Source organism: Pelophylax lessonae, assembly GCF_965119305.1.
Source record: "Pelophylax lessonae genome assembly, chromosome: 4".
Lineage (NCBI taxonomy): Eukaryota > Metazoa > Chordata > Amphibia > Anura > Ranidae > Pelophylax > Pelophylax lessonae.
The window spans coordinates 28068306-28092395 of NC_138771.1; the positions used below are offsets into that span (position 1 = coordinate 28068306).

The 24090-nt window shown below is 41.9% G+C and overlaps 1 protein-coding gene across 6 annotated transcripts in view; it reads right to left on the bottom strand.

Annotated features, from left to right (window-relative positions):
* MEF2A (myocyte enhancer factor 2A) overlaps window positions 1-15523 on the bottom strand; it is a 313252-nt gene extending 297729 nt beyond the window's left edge. For 3 of the 6 annotated variants that reach the window (XM_082253055.1, XM_082253053.1, XM_082253051.1), the window contains exon 1: window positions 14917-15523. The gene's annotated coding sequence lies outside the window, so the exon portion shown is untranslated. The remainder of the gene's footprint in view (window positions 1-14916) is intronic. The other 3 variants (XM_082253057.1, XM_082253054.1, XM_082253056.1) reach the window with 3 other exon arrangements.
* Between the last annotated feature and the right edge of the window lie 8567 nt (window positions 15524-24090).

The following is a 24090-nucleotide window of genomic DNA, read 5'->3' on the forward strand; positions in this document are numbered from 1 at the left end:
GTAAGTATGGGGGGGGGGGGGGTGTGAGACTGCATGCAGAAGGTTTTTTTACCTTAATGCAGAGAACGCATGAATATTACAAAAAAAAAGAAAAAAATATTCAGCCTTTAGAACCTCTTTATAGAGGAAGGGTCAGGAAACATAAGACAAATAAAAAAAATGTAATGAACTATAACTATATTGCTGTAAATGGTCTCAAAGACATTGGAGGCTTTTTTTTTTTTTTGCAGAGGAAATCTTATTTACACATTTTAACTTATTAACACAAGTGGGAGTATCAAATTCTCAGCGAAGAGATGAAATATTCTGAGCAGACTTCCCTGGGAATTGATGGGATGCCTAGACATTAGTGGGAAGTATTCTCTGACAATTATCACACACAAACACTTAAAAAGTAGAATCTATTTTCAGACAAAAATAGTTTTTAGTTAATACAGGTTTACCTTAAAGTAGATGTAAACCCTCACATATCCCTATGAAGTGAACAGCCTCAGATGATACACAGAGATGAGACAAACCCCCCTACATAAGTTTTACTTGTATATCTGCTGTCTTCAGCTTTATATATTTATTTAGAAAGAACATTGTGGTTTTTTTTTTCTTCCCGTTTCAGCACTGGGAGTGTAGTCTTGGCATACACTGTGTGACAGCCGATTGGAGGAAAGGCACACATCCCCTCTCCCCATAGGTAGAAGGAAGAAACATGCAGAGCTGTGCTGTGAATAGGCCAGCTCTCTGCTAATCTCTATGCACCCTCCCCAACACAAATTTACAGCTTCTTTTAACTCCTGTGTCAGAGAACTTGTCAGAAGTGATCAGCTTAACTCCTGTGTCACAGAACTTGTCAGAAGTGATCATGCTGATAAACAGAGGAACGAAGCAGCAGAAAGACACGGGACCTAGGGCATTGGAGAGAGATAGGTAAACATCACAGATATATGTGCCCAGGTCAGATTTCATGAATGGGGTTTACATCCACTTTAAAGCTGAACTTAAAAAAACTAACAGCAATGGATAAATACTCGTTCATGGCTTTTATTTACCCAAACCCCAGGTCTCCATAGGCTCCTGCACACTGCTAGACAGGTCCTGGCAGTCTCTTTTCCACTGCAATCTGAGGTCTTCTGAAGTTTTCACAACCCTACACTGGACATGAGGACACCAAGAGACAGACTGCTGCCAGAAAGGAGGGCGGTGCCATTTGCTGGGGGAAGTGGAGGATCAGGTAAGTGAACGTGTTCTTGCTGTCCCCTGGACAATGAGAAGTCAACCCTTGCAGTGCGGGGGGGGGGGGGGGGCAGCCCCACTGCAAGGAAGGACATTTCAGTTTTCTGAAGTCCTGCTTTAAATTATGTTTTGTGCTTAGCTTTACCATACATAAAATTCACATATTTACTATATTTTTAGATTACTATATATATATATATATATATATATATATATATATATATATATATATATATATATATATATATATATATATATATATATAAACCACTAGAGGGAGTGGCTCTGTGAAATGTATGCAAACCTTGCTTGAAAGCCCCAATCTCTCAGCAGAAAATACTAAATGTTGCTTTTCTTCTGCTCACTATGTTCAGTCACTGGATGGAATGATAATACTTGATCCTTCCAGATATGGAGAAGCATGGGACTCCCTGGTCTTCCTCTCATGTGACACTGCTGGTACTTGGCGATTGGCCCAGAGTTGTCACATGTGGCTGGGTGGGAAGTCTGGTTGTGATTGGGTGAAGGAAAGATTAATACAGGCTGCTAGGGAAATATAGGGTAAAGGAAACCCATGAAGGGCAAAACCAAGCACATGCTTACTTTTTTTTTTTTTAAGTAACCATTTCAGCTCCAGAAGGTTTTACCCCCTTCATGACCAGGCTGTTTATTGCTACTTGCGACGCTCATGCAGCTGTACCCAAATAAAAATTTGGATAATTTTTAAATTCATTTTTTTCCCACAAATAGGAGCTTTCTTTTGGTGGTATGTGATCAACACTGTGTTTTTTATTTTGTATTATATAAAACAGAAAAAGTGACAATTTTTGAAAAAAAACATTTTGTACTTTTTTGCTATAAATCATATCCAATAGAAAAAAAATAAAATCTAAATTTCTTTATAAAATTTAGGCCAAAATGTATTCTGTAACATCTCTTTGGTAAAAAAAAAAAAAAAAAAAAATGAATCGCAAGAAGTGTATATTGATTGGTTTGCATGAAAAATTATATCCTCTACAAACTATGGTACACGTGCATCTTATACAATTAGAATATCATCAATTTACATTCAGTAATTCAATTTATGGACATGTTTTTCAGTAAGCCAATATTTTTGTTTTAAAAATCCTATGTAATATTCTAATTTTCTGAGATAATGAATTTTGGGTTTTTACTAGCTGTAAGACATAGTCATCAAAATTTAGAGAGAAATGCTTGAAAAATATCACCGTGTGTAATGCAGCTATGTAAAATATAGTATTTACATTTTTTAAATTAAATTACTGAAATAAATTAAACTTTTTGACGATATTTAAATTTTATGAGATATACCTATACATACAGATGCATATATATATATATATATATATATATATATATATATATATATATATATACATACACATATATACATACACACACACACACACTATAACTATATATATATATATATATATATATATATATATATATATATATATATATATATACATATATATATACACACACACACACACACACACACACACATACACACACAGGATTTGCCCCCCCCCCCCTTTAAATACTAGTAATGGTGGTGATCAGTGACTTATAATGGGACTGCGATAGTGCGGCAGACCATCTGACCCTAACTGATTCTGGGGGGGGGGGGGGGGATTGACATCACCAGTGACAATAATACAGTGATCAGTGCTAATACGGGGGTAAACATCTAGGGCGCTCAAAGGGTTAACTGTGTGCTGTTTATACTAAGCAATGTGCCTGGTTTTATTCCTTGCTTTACAGAAAGAAAAAAAAAAATAAAATGGCACATCACTGCTGTCTGTAGAGAGTCCTGTGTTGTTTACCAACACAGGGCTCTCTGCTATCATTTGCTCAGCCAATCAGCGTGTCCCAAGCCATGAATCATTGCCCGAGACCAGTTGATTGGCCTGTGCTGTAGCGAATGACAGCACAGCTGGGGAGTTGGGTGCACGCCTCCTACCCAGAAATGCAAATCACTAAAATTTACGTGATCCTGCACAGCCGAGCCGCACTGTAGCAGTAAGGTGGTCAGCAAGTGGTTATTATTATTATCTGTTGATGTTGATATTGGCCACACAGACAAACCAGAAAATCGTTTTTAACCACTTGCCTACTGTGCACTTAAACACCCTTCCCATCCAGGCCAATTTTCAGCTTTCAGCGCTCTCACACTTTGAATGACAATTGCGCGGTCATGCTACACTGTACTTATATGAGATTTTTATCATTTTTTTCACACAAATAGAGCTTTCTTTTGGTGGTATTTAATCACCTCTGGGTTTTTTATTTTTTACAAAAAAAAAAAAAAAAAGAATAAAGACAGAAAATTTTGAAAAAAAAAAAAAAAAGTTTTTCTTATTTTCTGCGAGTAAATTTTGAAAATAAATTTTTCTCCTTCACTGATGTGCGCTGATGAGGCGGCACTGATGGGCACTGATAGGCTGCACTGATGGGCACTGATGAGGTGGCACTTATGAGGAGGTACTAATATGCCGCACTGATGAGCACTGATAGGCGGCACTGATGAGCACTGATAGGCGGCACTGATGAGCACTGAGAGGTGGCACTGACGGGCGGCACTGATGGGCACTGGCGGATGGCACTGGACACTGACGGGTGGCACTGATGAGCGGCACTGATGGGCAGCACCATCAGTGCCCACAATCAGTGCCCATAGTGCTGCCAGTCAGTGCTCATCAGTGCCTAGATGAGCAGGCACTGATGGGCACTGACTAGCAGCACTATGGGCACTGATTGTGGGCATTGATGGGGGGCACTGATGGCGGGCACTGTGGGCACTGATGGGGGGGCACTGTGTGTGTGTTTTTACCTTTAGTAATCAGGGCACTGGTGATCAGTGCCCTGATTACACTCTCCTGTGTCCCCGGCGCTGTGAGGCTCCCCCTCCTTCCTCACACTGCAAGCTCTGTGTGAGGAAGGAGCGCCGGCGATGAGAGATGATCTCATATGTTTACATATGAGATCATCGCTCATTGGACGGTCCGATCACGTGGTGAATGGCCGCTGTGATTGGCCATTCACCACGATCTGTGATCGGCCGTATCCAAGGGACACGGACGACACAGATTTTCCCCGCATCGCGCTCGCGGGAGCGCGCTGGGGGCGTGTCACTGGGAGGCCGTTTAAAAACGGCCTCCCGAAAATTCGAGTCCGCGCTGCAGCCGTATATAGGCTGTAGCGCGGATGGGAGGAAGTTAAATGAGTCAGCCAACAAAAAAACATTACAAAAGCCAGCATGACCATAACCACTATAGTACTGCAAACCAGGAAGTAGAGCCTGTTTATGTATTCAGAAAATATGGCTGCCCCCCCCCTCCCCCCATGTACATAAATAATTACAAATCATACAAAGATATAAGGTTCTGAAAACCAGACAAGGGTCTATACTATCCCCTTAAAATAGGCAATAATCTGGCCATCACCTAAATTCAAGCAACGTAAGCAGGGTGGATTACAAAATAAATAAATATATTATATATATATATATATATATATATATATATATATATATATATATTTTTTTTTTTTTTTATTTAAATCAGTTTTCAGATAGCTTTCTATTTAGGATACATTAATAATTTAGTTTATTCAGCATGAAACAGAGCTTAGTTATGTAGCACGAGGCTGTATATTCTGCAATATTTACTATTAAGATACATTAATATTTTTGTTTATTCAGCATGAAATGGAGCTTATAGTTATGTAGAATGAGGCTGTATATTCTCTAATATTTATAATAATTTTTGGTAAACTCATTCAATTAATCCAAGCTCTGCAAGCTGAGATAACATGCACTGCATTGATGCATTCATACTAACTACCAGCAAGAATGAGTTCATTTAAAGAGCACCTGTCATTTCAGAGCCATCATGGCAGCGCCCGTTTAGCGGGCATCCACTCACCTGCTGCCGCCACGCCCCTCACCTTGTAGAGTCACTGCCACCAGCCGTCCCATTAAAGTGAATGGGACTGTTGGTGCGTCAACATCGGGTCAGAGGAGGAGCCGGTGCGGGACAGAGATGACAGTTGCCCTTTAAAAATTATGATTTAAGCACTGGCCTTGCAATTTGCAATTCATATTATCTGTGAAGTTTATCTCCGGAATGTTTGGTTTTATTGTTTATTTAAATGACTAGGATGGTCTTGAATCTGTAATGTTCGGGAGCTTTTACTTCCTGGGGTTGGCATCGGGCTGAGTGTTCATTGGCACTGGCCTGCGCCGACCCTCTAGCTTCGGTGCTCCTGGATTTTATTTGGCATGCTGGTGATTGTTCGGGGTGGGGGGGGTGTAGAGATTACGGTTTTTTTTTTTTTTTTTGTGTTGGCTGTTGCCCCCAAGGTGGTTATTGGGGCACCTGGTATCTGGTGATTTAATTCAAATCCACCCTGAACACAAGCCTTTTTTGCATCCTTTTACCGAATCAGCAACAAAAGAGTTAACCAATACACCCAAAGGCATAATAAAATAATTGCTCCAGGCTTCAAGGTGACAGAAGGGATCGGGCCTATTTTGGCTGTGCAGAAAGCACAGATATACTATGTGTGGCAGCCATCCAACAAACCAGTATTACATTAGAGGGGATCCATCATGAACATATATTTACATTTCATACGTTCCCTTACAGTTAACTCCTCTATAGCATTCTAGGAAAGCCGTACTACAAAAAAATAGAACCAACCAATGGCAAAGCACACAGGTATGAGCGAAAGTATGTGAACCCTCAGGAACTACAAAAAGGATGGAGGATAACAATCCTAAATAAGGAGTACCTAGGATCACACATAGGTTTGACCAGCTATAAATATTCTCCATAAGACTTGAAAGGGTTACAGAAGGGCTCATATGGGCCCCAGTTACAGATGGAAGAAATCTCCCTAGCAGCGGGTGTCCTACACAGATCTATGGAAGGGCACACAATGCAATCCTCATCAAACAATCTCCCAACAGGTGACAAAGAACCCTAGAGTGGCCATTCTCAACCAGGGTTCCTGCAGAGGTTGCTAGGGGTTCCATGAGTGGTGGCCGATTTACCTCCCATTTGATAGTGCCTGAGCAATTGAGAAGGGACTTTTTTCACTTGGCAGGATTGTTGGCATGACTCCAATGTTCCTTTTACCCATCTGGCAATCTGACCACCATAGTAAAAAGGGGCATACTTCCCACTGACCACCAATGGTAAGGGTTATGTTAAGGGATGCACCAATATATTGGCCGAAAAAACTGTGATCAACATATTGCCGATAGAAAAATAAATAAATAAAATAGTGTTTGACATGCTGTGTCCCATTCACGGCAAAAAAAACAAAGGCCCCCCTATTGACTTCATACATTAAAAGAGAAGTGTGGGAATTGGGTTTTTTTTTTTTCTCTCTTTTTTTTTTTAAGAATCATCCTTACCTAGGTAGATGCAGTATCGGTTCAATGTTGCATCTTAGGAATCGACCAATTATCAGTAAAGCCGATATATCGGGGGCCGATCTGCACTTTCTTCAATATATCGGAATCGGCCCCTGAGGTTACCGATATCCCAGGAAAGTGCTGTACCAGAGTGATGTCTGCAGCTAGAGGCATCACCCCGGTACCGGTGTCCATAGCCGACGGTCGGCTGTCTTGTAATGACAACCGATGTGGCTGAGAAGCCGCTCGGCTTTCATTACAAGAAGCGAGAGGGGACGTTCCCACCCCATCCGCCGCCTTCTGTGGCTCGCTCCCGTTCCACTGGGAGACCCGGGCAACCAGCCTGCATGGCCGCCGAAGACCCAATCAAAGCCGCATTCGGCTCTGATCCGGTCTCCATGTAAAAACCCAGAAGTCACAACATCACTTCCGGGTACTCGGCGCCAAATTAAAAAAAAATTACAGCATTCAAAAGAGCCAAACTTGGAGTTTTGAATGTTTTTCAAAGAGGAGGGGTTTGGGGACTTTTACTGGTCAAGAAAAAACAAACAAAATCGGCCAATACTGATATGCGATGACCAAAATATCGGTATCGGTATCAGCAATAAAACTGCTGCATCTGTCCCCCAAAATTATTTCCAGGTTTCCTCTAGGGCAGGGGTGTGCAATTAATTTTCCCAAGTGGCCACATAAGAAACTGGGACTGTTAGAGGGCCAAACTTAATTCCGGTAAATAATAATTTTGGATCTGGGAAGGTCTGTAAATACATAAACATATAGAAAACAAATGCCTGGCATTAGAATAATTAGGTACAACTGCTCATGAAATAGGTCTCTTTCGGTCAAAAGGTGGCGAAAATGCTTGGCTAAGTCGTGGTTTTACCACCCCCCTAAACTGTAAAATAACAGGCAAGAAGGGGCTGTTCACATGCCTCAGCATTGCTTTGGGTTGCAGAGTTTGAAAGGCCGACATCGCTTGTCAAATTCAACAAGCTGCGACTGCAACACTCTCCACCAGATCTGAATCTCTATGCTGTACCAATCAGCTCCTCTGGCTCTCTCCTCCAGTTTTTGCAGATCTCTTCATGGACATCTTTCAGCATGCCTCAGTGAGAAAGCCGACAGGCTCAGAGAGGCATGCCAACATTGGAGTCATTGAGGGCCTGTGTGCTCCCCTGCCCCCCCCCCCCTCCTGTACACACACACACATATATCACACACACATATTATATATATATATATATATATATATATATATATATATATATATATAAATAATAACACACACACATATCACACATATACACACACAAAGCCGATTCCAAAAAAGTTGGGACACTGTACAAATTGAGAGTAAAAAAGGAATGGACCAATTTACAAATCTCATAAACTTATATTTTATTCACAATATAATATAGATAAGATATCAAATGTTGAAAGTGAGACATTTTGAAATGTCATGCCAAAAATTGGCTCATTTTGGATTTCATGAGAGCTACACATTCCAAAAATGTTGGGACAGGTAGCAATAAGAGGCCAGAAAAGTTAAATGTACATATAAGGAACAGCTGGAGGACCAATTTGCAACTTATTCGGTCAATTGGCAACATGATTGGGTATAAAAAGAGCCTCTCAGAGTGGCAGTGTCTCTCAGAAGTCAAGATGGGCAGAGGATTACCAATTACCCCAAATACTGCGGCGAAAAATAGTGGAGCAATATCAGAAAGGGGTTTCTCAGAGAAAAATTGCAAAGAGTTTGAAGTTCTCATCATCTACAGTGCAGAATATCATCCAAAGATTCAGAGAATCTGGAACAATCTCTGTGTGTAAGGGTCAAGCCCGGAAAACCATACTGGATGGCGGTGATCTTCGGGCCCTTAGACGGCACTGCATAACATACAGGAATGCTACTGTAATGGAAATCACAACATGGGCTCAGGAATACTTCCAGAAAACATTGTCAGTGAACACAATCCACTGTGCCATTCACTGTTGCCGGCTAAAACTCTATAGGCCAAAAAAGAAGCCAAATCTAAACATGATCCAGAAGCACAGGCGTTTTCTCTGGGCCAAGGCTCATTTATAATGGACTGTGGCAAAGTGGAAAACTGTTCTGTGGTCAGACGAATCAAAATTTGAAATTCTTTTTTGGAAAACTGGGACGCCATGTCATCCGGACTAAAGAGGACAAGAACAACCCAAGTTGTTATCATCGCTCAGTTCAGAAGCCTGCATCTCTGATGGTATGGGGTTGGAGGAGTGCGTGTGGCATGGGCAGCTTACACATCTGGAAAGGCTCCATCAATGCTGAAAGGTATATCCAAGTTCTAGAGCAACATATGCTCCCATCCAGACGTCGTCCCTTTCAGGGAAGACCTTGCATTTTCCAACATGACAATGCCAGACCACATACTGCATCAATTACAACATCATGGCTGCGTAGAAGAAGGATCCGGGTACTGAAATGGCCAGCCTGCAGTCCAGATCTTTCACCCATAGAAAACATTTGGTGCATCATAAAGAGGAAGATGTGACAAAGAAGACCTAAGACAGTTGAACAACTAAAAATCTGTATTAGACAAGAATGGGACAACATTCCTATTCCTAAACTTGGGCAACTTGTCTCCTCAGTCCCCAGACATTTGCAGACTGTTATAAAAAGAAGAGGGGGTGCCACACAGTGGTAAACATGGCCTTGTTACAACTTTGAGATGTGTTGATGCCATGAAATTAAAATCAACTTATTTTTCCCTTAAAATGATACATTTTCTCAGTTTAAACATTTGATATGTCATCTATGTTGTATTCTGAATAAAAATATTGAAATTTGAAACTTCCACATCATTGCATTCTGTTTTATTCACAATTTGTACAGTGTCCCAACTTTTTTTGGAATCGGGTTTGTACACACACACACACACACACACTAACATACATACATACATACATACATACATATATATATATATATATATATATATATATATATATATATATATATATACATTTATTTTTTTAATTAATATTTATTTTTTGTTAGCAAATAAAAAAAAAAAAATAATAGTAATAAATCTATCTTCTCCCCATGAAAGTTACTCTTCAAACCAAATTTATACTTAAAAAAAAAAAAAATGAACATGGTCCAAAACAGCTACTCTGGTCTGATCATCAGAAAACATATGAAGTTACTAAAAAGAGAACGGCTCACACATTTTCTACCATCAATACCATTTTGTTTTGTGGTTTCTAACAAGTTTTTCTCTTTGCCAAATATATGTCTTTATTTATTATGACTTTGATGAAGAGCAGGTCCTATTTTCGAAGTAATTCATGCAGAACGCCACATAATTCCAAAAGTTCGATAATTATTTTCTCAAAACCATATGTACTTCCTGAACAGAGAAGTTTGAGCACGGGCCGAATTATGGAGAACATTAGAATCCAGGCTGTTCAGTCAGAAAGCCAAAAACGTGGCTTTATAATGTGGCAAAGTGACCGAAATGGAATCTTCCCCAATCTCCAGTAAACCCGGCTATTAGATGTGTTTTTCACAATGTGTTTACCCATCATTGTCCCCAAAGACACGACTATAGTAGCTAGCAAGAGCAGAACATCTGGATACACCTCTAGGTGACTATACGACGGTCGCCCTGGGAGCGCCGTCACCCAATTAAACGGTTTGTTTGGCGGTCACATTATTAATGAGACTCTGAACACACCGAGGGATCAGACAAGTGCTGCAATACTGAAGTGTTAGGTTGTGATTAACCCTTCCATTCACAGAACACTGTACTCAATGGCTAGAGAAAATCTAATCGAAGAACTCAGAAGGAGTCATAAAACTGTGGACTGTTTCTTTAAACAATTATATGGAGAAAAACAAAAAGGAAGAAGAATATAAAAGAAATCAAGAGAAAATGTTAAAAAAAAAAAAATTCTAACAAAACCTTACAAATAGTTAAAAATTAAAACAAATCTAAATATAAAAGCAAAACCCTAAAACTAGTCATGAAGCTATGGACTGACAACACCAATGATAATAATAATAATAATAATAATAAAATTAAGAAAAAAATAGAAAAAAATTACAAGTCAGCTAGAGCTCCTTGGGAAAAGAAAACCAAAAAAAAAATAAAAAAAAAAAATAAAAAAAAAAAAATCTCAGAAGCATTGAAAATTTAAAAAAAAAAAAAAAAAAAAACCCTCCGACTCATCCTGTATTTAGCTATATTACATAGTCAGGTTGAAAAAAATACACAAAAAAAAAAAGAAAAAAAATACACAAGTCCATCTGGCTCAACCAATTTAAAAAATAAAATAAAAAAAAAAATGAAAAAATACAACAGTAAAGAAAAGCCAACCATACAATCCCATATACACAATCCTATACCCGCCGCAGTTGATCCAGAGGAAGGTGAAAAAACACCAGCAAAGCAGAACTGTACTGTTTGCCCTCATGTTGTAAAGTACTGCACAAACTGTTGGCGCTATATAAATCTTGTAGAATAATTATAAAAAATAAAATAAAAAAAAAAAAAAAAAAAAAAAAACACACACACACCCTAACTAACAATGACAATAAATCTAAATTGGAAAAACTGAAACTAGTCATAATGCTTGCTTTTTAAAAGGAATATGAAAAGAAAAATAAATAAATAAATAAAAAAAAAAAAAAAAAAAAAAAAAGGGAAGAAAGAGGAAATCAGGAAAATAGTAGAAAAAAATAAAATAAAGAAGAAACCCAAACACACTAAAAACAAAAATGTTTTACAGGAAAAAAAAAATCTTAATTAAAGCACTGAAAACAAGTGATAAAGTCATGGCCAGAACAATCCAAACTCAAACTGAAACTAGTCAGAAAAGTAATATGGAAAAAAGAAGAAAAAAAAAAATTATAAAAAAATAAAAAAAAAATCAAGAAAACTGTAAGCCAAAGCTATAAAGAAAAAACCCTGAGAAACCTAAATTAAAGCACTGATAAAGTGCTGACTTTACTTTACTGAGTGGTAAAGTCATGGTCTAACTCTAAATTGTAACAATATGAAAAAAAAAAAATAAAACGCCGTCTAAACAAACACAGAAAACTATAGTAATGGCTTGATTTTCAACAGTAAAAAGAAACAGACGAAAATAAATCCACAACCGCTAAAGAACAGAAGCAAAAAAAAAAAAAAAAAAATCTGAGAACATGAAACTAGTCATTAAGTCATGATCTCATATTAAATTTTAATATGAAAATAAATAAATACATTCAAACAAAACCTTACAAATAGAAAAAAATAAAACTAATCTAAATATAGAATAAAAAAAAAAATCTAAATATAAATAAAAAAAAATAAAATGAATCTAAATATAAAGCAAAACCCTAGTCATGAAGCTATGGACTGACAACAACAATAAAACAACAACAATAATAATGACGATAATAATAATAAAAAAATTAAGAAAAAATAGGAAAAAAAAATTACAAGTCAGCTAGAGCTCCTTGGGGAAAGAAAACCAGGAAAAAAAAAAAAAAAAACACTACCATCACCCGACAAAACAAAGCACATGACATGAATAAATAAAAGGTCATACAGTATTATGTTCAGTGCTCCAAGCATGCAGAGATCTACAAAATCACACATCAGTTCTTTAATAAAAGTTACACATTAGTAGACGTAGATTTATGTGAACATTCGGTCTTTTAATGCTCAAAAAACCCCCAAAAAACAATAATCTTATAGATACATACTGACTGTACATGTGTGCCCTCTGTTGATGTGAAGCCTTAGATCATACCATGCCAGGGGAGGGGGGAGGGAAGCTGCTGTATGGGGATGTTTGAATGAGGCACAGACATTCCAAGAGATAAACCCAATAAGATCTCTGCCTACACCATACAATCATTCCAGAAGCAGCTCTGCACACCTCATCTTCTACTCACCAGGCTGTCACCGAGGACTCGGCACACCACTGTCCCACAACAAACCCCCCCCCCATATACACCAAGCTGAATATATTCCAGGAGATTTATTTTCCTGGATGACAGTCAGTATGATGAAGTTCTATGGATCCCCCGTTGGCCATTTTTAGGGGGGGATGACACAAACATGTGATCAGGTGTAGATCTAGGACCAGATAGGAGGACTGTAACACCTGGAGCACACCGGTCCCAGGAGTCACATGTGAAGGAGACTCAATAAAAGGGACACTTCCAGACCTAGAGGAGTCCCTGGAAATCAGGACTGGGGACAGCTTTACCAGTAAGGTGATCATTTCAGATGGAAGTACATCTAGGAGTCCTAGATCTGGCATGACACCCGGTAACTTTCAATTGGGGTGCTCAGTAGATGCAGATGGTCACTCGGGACATTTATATGGGGGAAGTCAGGAAAATCAGGACACACATATGGAGACACTGGGGACATAAAGATGGAGGGGAACTCGGGACATAAAGATAAAGGGACACTCGGGACACCCGAGACATAAAGATGGAGGGACACTTGGGACATAAAGATGGAGGGACACTTGGGACACCCGGGACATGAGAAAATACAAATGGGGGGGGGGGGGGGGGGTTGTCAGGACATGTATTTTGGGAGCACTCAGAAAAAGATGGGGGGGTTCAGGACATATATTTGGGGACCCCTCAGGACATGTATGTGGGGGGTTCTCGGGACATGTATAAGTGGGACCCCTCAGGAAATGCAGATGGTGGGGTTCTTGGGATGTGTATGGGAGACCCCTCCAGGTGTCTATGCGGGGGACCCCTCAGGAAATGGAGATGGGGGACCCCTCAGGACGTGTATGTGGGGGACCCCTTAGGAAAATGCAGATGGGGGGGTTCTCGGGACATGGGAATGGGGACCCCTCGGGAAATGAAGATGGGGACCCCTCGGGACGTCTCGGGACGTATATGCGGGGGGGGACCCCTCGGGACATGTATGTGGGGGGGACCCCTCGGGACATGTATGTGGGGGGGACCCCTCGGGACATGTATGTGGGGGGGACCCCTCGGGACATGCAGATGGGGGATTCTTGGGACATGGGAATGGGGACCCCTCAGGACATGTATGCGGGGGGACCCCTCGGGACATGGAGATGGGGGACCCCTCGGGACGTGTATGTGGGGGGACCCCTCAGGACGTGTATGCGGGGGGACCCCCCGGGACATGGAGATGGGGGACCCCTCGGGACGTGTATGTGGGGGGACCCCTCAGGACGTGTATGCGGGGGACCCCTCAGGGACATGGGAATGGGGACCCCTCGGGAAATGAAGATGGGGACCCCTCGGGACGTATATGCGGGGGGACCCCTCGGGACATGTATGCGGGGGGACCCCTCGGGACATGTATGCGGGGGGGACCCCTCGGGACATGTATGCGGGGGGGACCCCTCGGGAAATGGAGATGGGGGACCCCTCGGGAAATGGAGATGGGGGACCCCTCGGGAAATGGAGATGGGGGACCCCTCGGGAAATGCAGATGGGGGGGTTCTTGGGACATGGGAATGGGGACCCCTCAGGACATGTATAAGGGGGGACCCCTCGGGACATGAAGATGGGGGACCCCTCGGGACGTGTATGTGGGGGGGACCCCTCAGGACATGTATAAGGGGGGACCCCTCGGGACATGAAGATGGGGGACCCCTCGGGACGTGTATGTGGGGGGGACCCCTCAGGACATGGGAATGGGGACCCCTTGGGAAATGGAGATGGGGGACCCCTCGGGACGTGTATGTGGGGGGACCCCTCAGGACATGGGAATGGGGACCCCTTGGGAAATGGAGATGGGGGACCCCTCGGGACGTGTATGTGGGGGGACCCCTCAGGACATGGGAATGGGGACCCCTTGGGAAATGGAGATGGGGGACCCCTCGGGACATGGGAATGGGGACCCCTCGGGACGTATATGCGGGGGGGGCCCTTGGGAAATGCAGATGGGGGGGTTCTCGGGACGTGCATGGGGGGCCCCTCGGGACATGTATGCTGGGGGGACCCCTCAGGAAAATACAGATGGGGGGTTCTTGGGACATAGGAATGGGGACCCCTCCTGGCTGACACATGCAATGCCCCCAGAAGTGAGGAAATGACAGTTGGCCTCTGTAGGACAGAAGTTGGACTCATAGAGGACACATTGTATCTCTTCTGGGAATGGGAAGGAATAAAAACAATGGCAGCACATGGAGAGCCCCTCCCCCTCATGGAGCCCCCAGTATAGAGGTGAGTGTAGTGACAATATATCCCCCCTCCCCCTCCTCACCTCAGCGCTCCTCCGCCACCGGACTCCTTCCCTTCTCTCCTCAGCGGACCCTTCCTGCGCTTCCTTAGACCGTGACCCTCCGCCTCAGCCGCTTCACCTCCTGGAACTCTGAGGAAGAGGGGGGGGCTGAAGAGGGCGGATCACTCCGCGCCAAAGGCCCGGTTGATGACGTCAGCTTCAGCTTTCCCGAGCTTAGATCCCGAAGGAACAGCCGTTCCGTGGGGTGTCGCGGTGACCCGGCGGCTGAGAGGTCCAATAGGCGGACCCGCGCTCCGCCTTGTCACTATTTGTAAACGGGGACACGATCACCGGAACGGGGCCGCTAAGCTTGACAGTTCGCACGTTGGATTCCTCTTAGCAACCGGTGACGTCATCCACCCCACAGCCTCGGGCGATTGGCTGTGAGAGTGACAGGAGACCAAGGGAAGGGAAGGAAGGGGGGCGTGAATGACGTGCACTTCGACCAATGAGAAAAGCGTAGGGGGCGGGGTCAGCAGGGCCCGCCCATGTTCAATGTTTTTATCAGCTGTTTGGTAAGGTGTGTGTGATCCGCTGGGTGTAACCTGTCAGCTGTGCTCAGGAGATGTAGGATCGAATCCCGGCTCCGGACTCAGGAGAGCCACTGCAATCACAGCCACACTAATACATTTATTGATCATTATTATTATATTATATTATTATTTTATATGTTAACTAATATTTATATATATTTTTGTATATTATTGTTGTCTTTAATTGTATATGTTATATTATTATTATTATCATCATGGTTATTTTTATATGTAATAATAATATATATATATATATATATATATATATATATATATATTTTTTTTTTTAATTATTTATTATTTATTATTTTATTTTATATATTTTATATGTAATAATGATAATAATATAATGTTGTTGTTATTATTATTATTATATGTTGTTAATATTATCATCATTATTGTATATTATATTAATATTGTCAAAATGTTATGGTATTTTATTATTATCATGATAATTGTGAATAACTTATTATGTATTATTTTTCAGATCACTTATTTGGAGAAAGAGAAAAAAGTAAAAAAAAAAAAATTAATATAATAATAATATTATTATCATGATAATTGCGAATAACATATTATGTATTAATCTTTATTTTTCAGATCACTTATTTGGAGAAAGAGAAAAAGTAAAAAATAAATAATTATATATATATATATATATATATATATATATATATATATAGATATTGTTACTAGTATTTGACCATTTTGCTGCCAGAGCTATTGTTGCATTTTCTTTTTTTTTTTTTTTTTTGCACACGTTAAAAAAAAACATTTTAGTCATGAAGATTACTTAACCCCCCCCCCCCCCCAAAAAAAAAAACAGTATATGATTTCTGAAAGCAGAGAATAAAATAGTGGTAGTTCCATGTCTTGTTTATGTCACACAATATTAGTGCATTGGTTTAGGAAACAAATTTCCTAAAAGTTAATTTAAGGGCACACAAACGCTACAAATTACCCAATGTTTTGGTTAAATATAAAAGATGAGGTTGCGTTAAGTAAACCGGCAGTGTAAATTTTGTCAACTAAAATATTTTTGTCGACTAAATTAAACACTATTTTAGTCGACTAAAACAATTTAGTTGACTAATATACAACTAAAACTGCATTTTAGTCATAAGACTATTACTATTATTATTATTATACAGGATTTATATAGCACCAACAGTTTGCGCAACGCTTTACAATATGAGGGAAGACAATACAGTTACAATACAATACAGGAGGAATCAGAGGGCCCTGCTCGTTACAGCTTCCAATCTAGAAGGAAGGGTCAAGTGAAACAAAAGGCAATAACTGTGAGGGATGGGCTGATGGAGAAAATGGAGGTAGAGTTGTTAGGTGTGGGTAGGATAGGCTTCTCTGAAGAGGAGGGTTTTCAGAGATCGCCTAAAAGCTAATAGAGTAGGAGATAATCAGACAGATTGGGGTAAGGAGTTCCATAGGATTGGAGAGGCTCTGTAAAAGTCCTGGAGGCGAGCATGGGAGGAGGTGACGAGGGAACTAGAGAGCAGGAGGTTTTGAGAGGAACGAAGAGAGCGATTAGGTTGGTATTTTGAGACTAGGCTAGTGATGTAGCTGGGGGCTAAGCTGTGGATTGCTTTGTAAGATGTTGTAAGTATTTTGAATTTAATTCGTTGGGTGAGCAGAAGCCAGTGGAGGGCTTGACAGAGGGGAGCAGCAGACACTGAGCGATTGGTAAGGTGGATGAGTCTGGCGGCAGCATTCATGATGGATTGAAGGGGGGATAGCCTGTGTAGAGGTAAGCCAATGAGGAGGGAATTGCAGTAGTTGAGGTGCGAGATGACCAGGGAGTGAACTAGGAGCTTTGTTGTGTCTTTGGTTAGAAAGGGGCGTATTTTGTAGATTTTGCGGAGGTTGAGGCGGCAAGATTTGGACAGCGATTGGATGTAGGGCTTTAAGGAGAGTTCAGAGTCCAGGACAACACCTAAGACCTTGGCATGTGGGGATGGGCTGATGGTAATGCCATCGATATTGACAGAGAAATCAGGGGAAGGGGCACGTGGTGGAGGAAAAATGATAAGCTCGGTTTTAGATGTATTGAGTTTGAGGAAGTGGTGAGACATCCAGACCGATATAGCTGATAGTAAATTAGTGATACGTGAGGAGACTGAGGGAGAGAGCTGAGGGGTGGATAAATAGATTTGGGTATCGTCAGCGTAGAGATGGTATTGGAAGCCGTGGGAGGCTATCAACTGACCCAGAGAGGAGGTGTAGATTGCAAACAGGAGGGGACCAAGAACAGAGCCTTGGGGGGACCCCAACAGAGAAGGGAAGAGGAGAGGAGGAAGTAGAATTGTAAGTAACGCTAAAGGTGCGGTTGGATAAGTAGGAAGATAACCAGTGAAAAGTACAGTCACGGAGATCAAAGGCATGGAGTTTTTCGAGAAAGAGGGGATGGTCAACCGTATCAAAGGCAGCGGAAAGGTCCAGAAGTAGGAGTACAGAATAGTGTCCATTGGTTTTGGCTGTTAGTAGATTGTTTGTCAGTTTTAGGAGAGCACTTTCAGTGGAGTGTTGAGGCCGAAATCCAGACTGAAGGGGATCAAGGAGGCTATTCTCGGCAAGGAGGTCGCACAGTCGGTTGTAGACTAGACGTTCGAGGAGTTTGGATGAAAAGAAGAGCAAGGAAATAGGGCGTAGTTTGTTAAGATTGGTTAGGTCCAGTGAGGGCTTTTTAAGTATGGGGCTGACTAGTGCATGTTTTAGAGAGTTGCAGAAGATGCCATAAGAGAGGGAGAGATTGAAGATGTGGGTTAGAGAGTGTAGAATAGGGCCAGAAGGTGAACGTAGCATTTGCGAGGGAACAGGATCCAGAGGGCAGGTGGGTAAGTGGACGTTAGCAAGTAGTTTAGCAACCTCATCTATAGTGGTGGGGTTGAATGAGGGAAGTAATGATCGCACCTGTGGGCATAAAGCATAAGGCATGGAAGGTATCTGAACAGCAATGATCTCCTTACGAATTGTATCGATCTTCTGTTTGAAGTGGTTGGCAATCTCCTGGGCAGTGAGTGAGTCGGTGGGGGGGGATAGTGGAGGACGGAGTAGAGAATTAAAGATAGCGAAGAGTTGCCAGGGGCGTGATGACAAGCTGTTAATGAGAGTGATAAAATAGGTCTGTTTGGCAGTGTTGAGACTGGAATTGTATTTTTGGAGGGCAGATTTATATCGGTTGAAATCCTTCTGAGACCTAGTCTTATGCCATAGGCGCTCAAGAGCACAGCTATGCTTTTTCAGACTTCTAGTGTTATCTGTTTGCCAAGGTTGAAGGGGTCGGGGCCTGATTCGGTGTGTAGTGAGGGGGGCCAGTGTGTCCAGGGAGGCTAAGAGTGAAGTGTTGTAGACAGAAGTGGCTAGGTTGGTGCAGGACAGGGGTGCGATTTTGTCATAGAAGTGGTCGTTAGCAGAGTAGAGAAGAGAAGGGTTGAGATGGCGTAGGTTTCTGCGGGTAACTGTAAGGTAGCTGGAGGGAGAGGAGGTGGAGGAGAGGGAGAGAGTGAAACTAAGAAGGTAGTGATCAGAGAGAGGGAAAGGATTGTTTGAAAGGTTGTGCAGAGTGCATAGGTGGGAGAAAACAAGGTCAAGGATATTGCCTTCAGAGTGAGTAGAAGCATGTATCCATTGCTTCAGGTCAAAGGAGGAGGTTAGACTGAGAAGTTTGGAAGTGGTAGGAGTGTTAGTATTGATAGGGATGTTGAAGTCGCAGAGAATGATTGTGGGGATTTCGGAAGAGAGAAAGTAGGGTAGCCAGGCAGAGAAGTCATCAAGAAAGGTCCAGGGGGGCGGTAGATCAAAGCTATCCTTAGAGAAACAGGGGAGAAAAGACAAATGCAGTGTACCTCAAATGAGGAGAGTGACAGAGAGGGAGGTGGGTGAAGTACCTGAAAGGTGCTATGTGGGGCTAGAAGGATCCCAACACCCCCTCCCTTGTGTCCATTGGGTCTAGGGGAGTGAGTCCATAGAAGACCACCTTGGGATAGGGCAGCAGAAGACGCAGTGTCGTATTCGTGAAGCCAGGTTTCGGTGATGGCGAGTAGATTAAATGAGTTACCGATAAAAAGGTCATGGAGAAAGGTGAGTTTATTACAGACAGAGCGGGCGTTCCAAAGGGCGCAAGAGAAAGGGAGTCTGGTCTTGGGAAGAAGAGAGATGGGAACTAGATGACTAAAACTAAATCGAAAATTGACATAAAAATTAACACTACTCTGCTGGCCATTTCTAAATCGGCAACACAATTCCATTCAGAGTCTGTAATAATCACACATTAAAGTTTAAACATGTATTGCACCACCGCATTAGCAAGGGGCATCTACTAAGCTGCTGAAAGAGAAAAAAAGTACACTTTTGTTTGTCAAAAAGCAATATTTTTGTTTGATTATGAAACTTGATTTTATTTAAAAAGACATCTGTGTCTGTAATGCATGTTCATACCTTAATACCAGAAATAATTAACATATTATTCGATTTTTACTCCAGGAGTATATAATTAGTTTGGAAATTCTAGAGAAATGTTTAAATAATGCATTACAATTTACCTAAACCCATTCGATTTTGTAGTTGATTAAAATGTATGAGATTTTAGTAGACTAAAATGTACTGGACCTTTTAGTCGACTAAAATATAACTAAAACTAAAACAATCCAGATGACTAAAATACGACTAAAACTAAAATAGCATTTTAGTTAAAGGACTATAACTAAAACTGAATCAAAATTTGCTGCCAAAATGAACACTGGTAAACAGATACCCAACAATGTAAGCTTTAAAATTGCATGCGCTTGTGGAAACTTTCACAAACCTCGGTACCCTATATTTTACATAGGCAATGCTTTAAATGGTAACTCCACTTTCGTGGGGGGAAAAAAATAGCAAATAAAGAAAAAACAATATAGCGTATACAATTGCGACACAAATCATATTGTAATTTAATGTTATAAAAAAATACCTTTCCATTTCAATCTACAGCTGTTGTCATTTTCTGGAAATGCAATGCATTATGGCCGCCTGGAGCTGTTCTGTACACAGAATGTATACTGACCAAACCCCCAGAAACATCATTTCCTGCTTGTGTGATTGGCTCACCAATTTTCCCAGAAGTCTGCCTAAGATACAAGTCAGATTTCTGGCATCCCCTGCAACAAAAATGTCATTTTTGGTGAGATACTCCCAATAGGAACACGTCTAAATTAGTATTAGGGGGGCTGAGGAGGGCTGCTGCACACAGAAGGTTTTTTAGAACCTTCTGCCTTTACAAACCCTTTAAATACTGCATAATCCACCTTTTGCTAAAATAAAAGAAATGCAACCACATAATAAAATAAAAAAGTACATTAATTAAATTTTTGTATGGAAGTCTGCAGAGCATTTCAACCACAGTTGCAATGCACAGACTCATGCAGTGCCTTCTCCCATCTCCAGATTCATATGGAATAGAGATCCGACATCCTCCAGACTCACCTTTATCTGAACACCAGTCACGCTCTTTTTTTTTTTTTTAGTCCAATCAGCTGCAGTCTGCGACAATCCTGCAGCACACATAAACAAATGTCATTGACTAAATATGGGCATGTGTCCATATAAGGGCAGGCATGCCATCCCCTTTGTTTACATATGTTGCGGCCCACAGGTGATTGGACTTAAAAAGAGCATCACTTTGATGTTCGAGGATGGAGGATGCCTGGGCTCATCTCTAGTGATGAGCTTGGGTTTGGTCTTAACCCGTAATCAGCAGTCATTGCTGGGCCAATGAGCTGCGAGTTGGCGATTCCCCAAATCCCACAGCTGACTGACATGCTCTTGACATCATTGACCTAATGTGGGCACATGGCCATTTTAGGTCAGTGTGATGTGGTGTCCAATATTCCTTCCCTTGGCTAGCAGTAGTTCTATCCTAGCATGCAGGGAAGAACTTCAGCGAGGGGCTACTACAACTATCATTGACAAATCCTTCTACCTAAAATACAAACTTTTTAATGCAGGGGTCTCCAAATTACGGCCGTGAGCCAAATTTGGCCTGTTCGAAGATTTTATCTGGCCTGCAGCCAGGGGCAGTGGTGGATCCTTGATGTGCAAAGATTGAGAATTTGGTCTCTGCATCTACCACCCAACCTCACCCTCCCACTCAGTCTCCCATGCAGGCCCCCCTGCTGCCTTGTCATCATTTCCATCACTGGATGCTAGGACCACTGGCATCCCAGCAACCATGGACCTGCTTGCCCTAGCATTATCAGGAGGATGGAGCTTCCTCTGGCCAGAACCGCTCCACCTTTTGGCTTCTGGCCTGCTGCTACAGCCATACTGAACAACGTATGCAACATACTAACACTGTGTATATAATGCTGGAGTCAACACAAACAGACAAAAATTTCCCAGCACACTTACCAGCCAGCCTGCACACATACAAACAAAACAAAAAACAAATTGACCCTGTCTAACAATTAAACCAAAGGGTTTAGTTGCACACATTTGCAAATATATGTGTGTAGCACTGGTCCGTAGGGGTTGCTGAGTATAGATTTCCCCGGGTCTCCCTCTGATTACCCTGCAGCCAGTTGCTTGGGTATTTTCACTTGACCAGGTACACACTCATCCGCTCGTTATCCAATGACCAGTCTAAAGGATTTTTTTTTTGTATTTATTGGTAGAACTTGGATAGGAGAAGGGATTAGTGGATTTCTCCAACTTTAACTAGACACAGATGAGGACGACTCTCACATGGCCTCGTTGGTTGAACTGAATAGCAGACTCTCTGCTGAACCATACAGCATTTGTATGGAAGAATAAGTCCTTTGCTTGCTCTGGCAGCAGACTCAATGAACCCTGATTCTTTGGGACTCTAACCAGTATTCCCTTTAGCTGGCACCCGTCCACTTACTTTATTAGCTTGAAGGGATGGCCCTCACCGAACAGGCCCCTAGACGTAGGTCTGTACTCACAGTTGCCTGGAAAAGATCCTTCTAGGTGTATCCCCTTCCCAGTCAGCTCTGCAGGATATCTGGGTTGCAGCTTCTGCCACTCTGGCCCTCAGGTCGACCACCTGAGGCCGTATGACAGCCTGTACAGAGGAGGGGCAGCGACCCCCTTCCCCCAGGACCCTGTTCTCCAGCCGAAGACCCCATGCACATGTGCTCTGGTGATATAAATACAGTCGCCCAGCATGCCTTGAGGCACCTTCCTCTGCCAATGGCCAGGGCTATATCTACACCCATTGTCCCATTTGTCAGGTTTCCTTCCACTGTCCAATATGCTCCTTCCTTTTGGACCAGTGTGAAACAGGCAGACAACATGAGCGGCATCTGATTACACTGATCCCTGCTCCCTGTTAGGCAGAGAGTACTTCAATTTGCCTGACAGTTCCCCTGTTAAGCAGGGAACCCCAAAAACTATTCACTCTCTAGTACCTACCTAGGAGGATGCTACATGTGGAAGCCGCAGGGCCTACATCAAGGTTTCCTATGTGTACTGCGGTCCTAACTCTATATTTCCCAGCACACTTACCAGCTAGCCTGCATAAAAACAAATTGATCCTGTGACTTTAAGGAGGCGTGGACTCCCTCCAGGATAAGCCTACCCTTAATCTAGCTATTGCTACTGTATATATGCTCCAACTTGGAGACTCTCTAAAATATACAGTCAGGTCCATAAATATTGGGACATCTACACAATTCTAATCTTTTTGCCTCTATACATCACCACAATGGATTTGAAATGAAACAAACAAGATGTGCTTTAACTGCAGACTTTCAGCTTTAATTTGAGGGTATTTACATCCAAATCAGGTGAACGGTGTAGGAATTACAACAATTTGTATATGTCCCTCCCACTTTATAAGGGACCAAAAGTATTGGGACAGATTAACAATCATAAATCAAACTTTCACTTTTTAATACTTGGTTGCAAATCCTTTGCAGTCAATTATAGCCTGAAGTCTGGAATGCATAGACATCACGCTGGGTTTCATCCCTGGTGATGCTCTGCCAGGCCTCTACTGCAACTGTCTTCAGTTCCTGCTTGTTCTTGGGGCATTTTCCCTGCAGTTTTGTCTTCAGCAAGTGAAATGCATGCTCAATCGGATTCAGGTCAGGTGATTGACTTGGCAATTGCATAAAATTCCACTTCTTTCCCATAAAAAATTATTTGGTTGCTTTCGCAGTATGCTTCGGGTCATTGTCCATCTGCACTGTGAAGCGCCGTCTAATGAGTTCTGAAGCATTTGGCTCAATATGAGCAGATAATATTGCCCGAAACACTTCAGAATTCATCCTGCTGCTTTTGTCAGCAGTGACATTATCAATAAATACAAGAGAACCAGTTCCATTGGCAGCCATACATGCCCACACCATGACACTACCACCACCATGCTTCACTGATGAGGTGGTATGCTTTGGATCATGAGCAGTTCCTTTCCTTCTCCATACTCTTCTCTTCCCATCACTCTGGTACAAGTTGATCTTTGGTCTCATCTGTCCATAGGATGTTGTTCCAGAACTGTGAAGGCTTTTTTAGATGTTGTTTGGCAAACTCTAATCTGGCCTTCCGGTTTTTGAGGCTCACCAATGGTTTACATCTTGTGGTGAACCCTCTGTATTCACTCTGGTGA